The sequence below is a fragment of the Aplysia californica genome, unplaced genomic scaffold, assembly GCF_000002075.1.
Source record: "Aplysia californica isolate F4 #8 unplaced genomic scaffold, AplCal3.0 scaffold00412, whole genome shotgun sequence".
Lineage (NCBI taxonomy): Eukaryota > Metazoa > Mollusca > Gastropoda > Aplysiida > Aplysiidae > Aplysia > Aplysia californica.
In genome coordinates this window covers 57,169-63,170 of record NW_004797682.1, presented here as the reverse complement: position 1 = coordinate 63,170, position 6,002 = coordinate 57,169, and positions in this window count along the sequence as shown.

The following is a 6,002-nucleotide window of genomic DNA, read 5'->3' as shown; positions in this document are numbered from 1 at the left end:
TATATAAGCAGCCAGTCTTCAAAACGTTCTAAACTGTGTCAACAGAAGCGTGCAGCAACTGCGATCATAATATTAATTATTCTTAAACAATTTAAAAGGAAATCTGTGGTTCAATACCTCTGTCTGGATAGCTCATCCAACTCAATAAACGCTTGCAGACGATGAGTTCATGAAACCGCTGTGTTTATCAGTTAGGTTCACGACAATTTGATGCGATCGTTACGTTGTTCCAGACGTCTCCAAATAAGCGGCCGTTAGGTATGTTATTAAAAACAGGGAACTCGTTCTGTTGGATGAAAAATGCAATTCAAAGGATAATTCAACAGTAAGACAACGCAGTGTGGTAGAGAATTTAAAAAATGGTATAGGTTTAACGCTCCAACCAACACTATTAGGTTATTTAAGAGGCGGGACCTACCGAGTTTAACGTCCATCTCCGAAAGGACGGAGTCAAAATGGGAAATTCGTGTAAGCTGCTTTTCCCAAGGACACAGCGTCGGACCGAGCTGAGGCTCGAACCCCTGAACCCGCTATCTCAGGATTACGAGTCCGGTAGCCTAACCACTAGGCCGCCGACCTCACCAGTGTCGTGGATAACCTTTCAATAAACAGACTTTACCTTCCCCTATCCCGTAGACTGGATGTCCGTCGGGGCTTTTGAAGATTTGACCACCAGCTTCCTCCACTCCTTTCGGTCTTCAGCTTTCCTGAGCGGGTCTTTGAGTTCCAGGCCTGTCCTTTCCTTGATGTTGTCCTCCCAACTCTTCTTCGGTCAGCCTCTGCTCCTTTTTACCTGGACTCTGCTTTGTAGGACCATCTCGGCAAGGCCGGATGAACGGGTGATGTGTCCATACCATTGCAGTTTGCGTTTCCTGACCAGAGTGAGTAGTAGTAGTATAAGGTTTTACGGCGTTCGCAACTGCGTAAGGTCATGTGAGAAGGTCAGCAGGTGGTCCAATTTCAAATTTGATCCGTTGTTTGACTTCATCATAATTTGTGATGTGATCTTTTTTGTGATAACAAGGACTTTCCGGAAGCATCTCATCTCCACTGTAACAAGACTATACGCGCAGAATGGACATACGATGACTGCAGGAACATTTGTCTTAGTCTTTAGTAAGGTTTTACGGCGCTTGCAACTAACTACATAAGGTTATACGGGCGCCAAGAGGTGGATGTCAACAGAGAAATCCCAACGGCAAATCTGGCTTACTCTACTCAGCTCTCTTGCCTCAACAGCACAAAGTCTGTTTCGACCACCAAGGCACCCCCAAAAAAGCAGGTCACAAGAGAGTGACAAACTTACAAAAGAAGTAGAGCAAAAATGACGATAGTAAGGATGAAGGAAAAAAAAAGCAGTAGTTCCCCCTATGTTGTTCCGGCACAGTATGAGCATGGCATTGATAAATCAGCTCATTTACAATTCTACTGTACATAAAAACATGCTGTTAAAATTATTATCCCATTTTTGGGAAAAGCCTGAAGACAACTTCAGTCAGTAGCACTGCCCTGGTGTTGGGGGGGGGGGGGGGGTACAGTGTAGTAAATAACGCTTCAATAACTAGTCCCAAATGAACATACACTGACTGCAGAAACATTTACGGTAATCAACAGAGGCATCCACGCCCAAACATTTGTACTGCCCTCAACCATAGTATAAAACGTCCAAAAACAGCAGCGTCATTCTAACACCGACAATAGGAATAACAATAACAGCAGTGACAACATCATCATCATCATCATCAACAACAACAACAACAACAACAACAACAACAGCAGCAGCAGCAACAACAGCAACAAATACAACAGCAACAACAACTGCAACAACAACAATACATTTCGTAGACAATAGTTTCACTCTAATAACGTTTAAATACAAAATTACAACAACAACGACAGTAATGATAATAACAACAACAATAACAACAGCGTCTCTCTAACAACGAAAACACTACAGCAACCACAACAACAACTTAGGTAACATCAAAGAGACGGCAATGAGGAACATCCATAGTGCTATACAAACCAACCCCCCTCCCCCTTTCGGAAAAAAAAAATCAACGGAATAGCAAATGTTATCCACTTTTAAACCAAAATAATGAAATGACATGAAGTCCATTAAGAAACCATGATGAAAGACACGTTGCCCCCCCCCCCCCCCCCCCCAAAAAAAAAAAAAAAAAAAGAATAAATAAAAAAAATTTATCGATTAATGAATGAACTCGTTGCATAAAAACAAAAACAAAACAAAAAACAACAACAATAAACAAACACACACACGCACACACTCACAAAAAACAACAACCCTCAAACAAAAACAAAAAAACAACAAAAGAAAAATACCCCTAAAAACACCACACAAAAAGACACCAACAAGAACACACCAACAAAAACACAACAAACAGCAAAACAAATTTCAAGTTTTCCTTTTTAGGTGAAATAATATTCTGACAATTTTTCCACACGTCTTTTATCGGCTCGACTGAAATATCAGACATTCAAATCTACAGAGTCCTAGAGAATCAGACAAAACCTCTTGATTTTAAGTCCGCTTTTGAAACGACAAATAAGCACAAAGACATTGGAAAGTTGGGGTGGGGGGAGTGGGGGGGGCATGGAGGTTGGTGGGTTGGGGTGATTAGAAATTCTGAGGGTTTTCAGCTTTTGTTTGAGAGTAGAAAGCACAAAGTAGACAGCTCTCGTGGGATTCCACCATTAACGGTTCTGGTGATTATTTCCTGTTTTTTCCCCCACTTGCTCCAATTTGCAAACCCAGTTTGATCTCCTCCTCCACATTACTCTTTGTCAGGGCGTGTATTTGAGAGAGCAAAATCTGGGGCTTGAATGTCTTTTTTTTCTGGGTTATTTTCTTTCCCTTCATCCCATCAAACTGTCATTTCATCGCCTGCGAGGTACTTTAATGAGATGTTTACCAGATCTGTAAGCATAAATATCGCGGCAATCTTGGACGATCACATTACCTTTTTATGATAATGTTACAGACTGATGGCGTACACTTTATCCCTGGGGACTGAGCCAACAAAAAAAACCCCAGAGGAGAGAAAAGAAACACCAGATGTCAGGAAACTCGTTATTGGTATCATACCAAGGTGTGCGTTACTGCAGGCGAAAAGGGATTGACTGAAAGACCAAGTTTTCTGAAGAAGATACGCTCTCCAAGCGCTCTTTTGGTTTTCGTGACATTTAATAAAGATAGTGTAATAATATACACCGTTTGTATAGCGCCTTTCACCGCTCAACAGCAAGCTCTATGCGGTTGACTTTACACTATATTATTATTATTATTATTACCCCAGCAGACAAATAGAACACTCAGAAACGTTCTCAGCTTCTCCGGAAGCACACAGTGCAAGCAGTTGCTTAAGCGCTCAAACACATATCTTTTTGATTATTATTATTATATTTATTATTATTATTATTATTGTTACTATTATTATTATTATCATTATTATTATTATTCAGTAAAATTCACAATTTCCAGCCAAAGTGTAAATGCTTAATGTGTCCTGCATTTTGCAGTTACTTTGTGACCGCCGTAAAACACTTTTTAAAAAGAATAAATAAATGAATAAATAAATAAATAGCTTATGTTAACTCCATGTTTCTGTGTTTGATGTAAACTCCCTTTGAAAACACGTAATTCCAATCGCCAAAATGTGAGATACAATGAAGTACCAAATCAAATTGGACTTTTACAAAACACGGCCATCAATCAGAATGATATTGAGCGCGCTCTGGGGAGACTTTTCAACGATCTTGACAGCTGAGGCAACCACTCCCGGAAATTGGAGTGAGGACAAGGTAACTCTGAGCTCGAGATGTGTTGGGGCTTTGTCGGCCGGTGTCACAGAGGAAGGATTTTCTGGGAAACTGGTGCCTGAAGACAGAGGTTCGAATCTAGATGTAGAGTCGGGTTGAGTAAGTTTGTTTTGTTAAGGCTTCCATTCACATCTGTCTTTCTCTCCTCTCTCTCTCTGTCTTTCTCTCCTCTCTCTCTCTCTCTCTCTCTCTCTCTCTCTCTCTCTCTCTCTCTCTCTCTCTCTCTCTCTCTCTGAGAAGCTAAAATGTTGATATTTTTGCATTTAAGTGAATACCTGAATGTGTCTAGACATCAAACCCGATATATTGTTGTACAGAGATAAGCATGTTCTACGACAGAACCTTTGTTTCATATGGCTACTGATAGTATTACAGTTGGTCATTTTGGACTTTAAAGGTTGTTTTCTTTAAACTTTTTTTTTTCATGGACAGCTTGCCACGGTAATCCTAAAAATCTAGCTTACCTATTGTCCTAGAGACTTGTAATGTGGCGCTGTTATAGTCCTGAAATGCTATGTTTGGTCAACCCTTATATAGATATGGCTGTGAATCCTGGACAATCACTAAAGACAGTGAAAATAAAATAGAGGCAACAGAAATGTGGTTTCTTAGGAGACTGCTAAGAGTAACGTGGAAGGAAAAGAAATCAAATGAGGTAGTGCTTGATGAAGCCCACGTGGGACGCTCAATGTTTAAAACAATCAGGAAACGACAAATGCAGTTTTTGGGACACCTGAACAGACATAAGGGTCTTGAACATCTAGCTCTCGCAGGCAAAATTGAGGGCAAGCGAGGCAGGGGTAGGCCCAGAACAACATACTTAGGGAACCTGAACAAATGGGTAATAGAGAAAGATCAGGGAAACGTAGCTTTTTTTTTAGAGCAACCGAGCAAAGGAATGAATGGAAAACCATGATCGCCGATATCTGTCGCAGATCTGGCACTGGATGATGATGATGATGATGATGATGATGATGATGATGATGATGATGATGATGATAGCTTATCCATATTTCTAGGGGAAACACTATTTATTTTTTGTCTTTCTTTGTATAATGCAGGGGGCATGAGCATTATATCAGATTGGGTAGCCGGTGTTTTTCAAACACTTTTTACATCATAAATTTCAAAGTTATGCTACAGCTATGAAAATAATCAAATTTAAAAAAAATAGTCAACATATTGCCTCAATAAAGGTTCTCTCTTTCCATTCCTACCTTACACAGTAGAATATCTTGATTAGTGTTTGAGATTTTAGGAATTTAAGATTTGTCGGGGTTTTTTTTTCAAGAATGCCGCCGTTTCCATGACATTGAGTGAAATAATATGTGAGGCAGCATGGTAGAATCAGGCTCTCGTCAAAATAATCAAAGTGAAGAAACTTGCATTTTTCCGCAAGTTTGTGAATTTTTATCAAATTTTTGTTTTTTGGCTCAACACCTTTCATGCCCATTTAAGAACTCATTTCTGTGTGGATTTTCCCTAAAAACGTTGATTAAAGGCACACAAAATGTAAATTTTCAGTTACCACAGACCCTTAAGCTAAGGAAATAACCAATCTTTGGCGGCCATTTTCTCATTAATTTTACATCTGAGAACAGGTGACCCCCACCTCCTTCTTTCAAAAATATCTCGACTTGTACACTCGATAAATGGATATTATTTTCATCAAAATAAAGACAAAAGAACAAGCTTTAAGATGACACCAATAGCTCTACATGCCCAAAAATTGACGAGAGCCTGATTCCACCACGCTGCCTCACATATCTCTTGAATAATACCCCAAATAATTTCGCACCTTGGCGTTGAGTCATTAGTCTAGGTGAGTGGATATACTTTTTTTGGTTCGCTCACCAGACCTCTCCCTTATAAAAAAGCGCTGCACTTCACAACTCACACAACTCTGAAAATGTGGCGTGGGCAGCTTCCAGTTTTGTTCGTTAAGGACAAACCAAGCGGTCAGATTTGGACACCGCCCCCGTACAGAAAGGTCGTGGAGATGATGGGGATAATCAGAGGCTTCCCCACTGTGACAACTGGGAGTAATGGTTGTCTTTTCGTGAAGGGGCGAAGAAGGTAGCCATTACGTCACAGCTGTCTGTGCACAGGGTAGAGAGAGAGAGAGAGAGAGAGAGAGAGAGAGAGAGAGAGAGAGAGAGAGA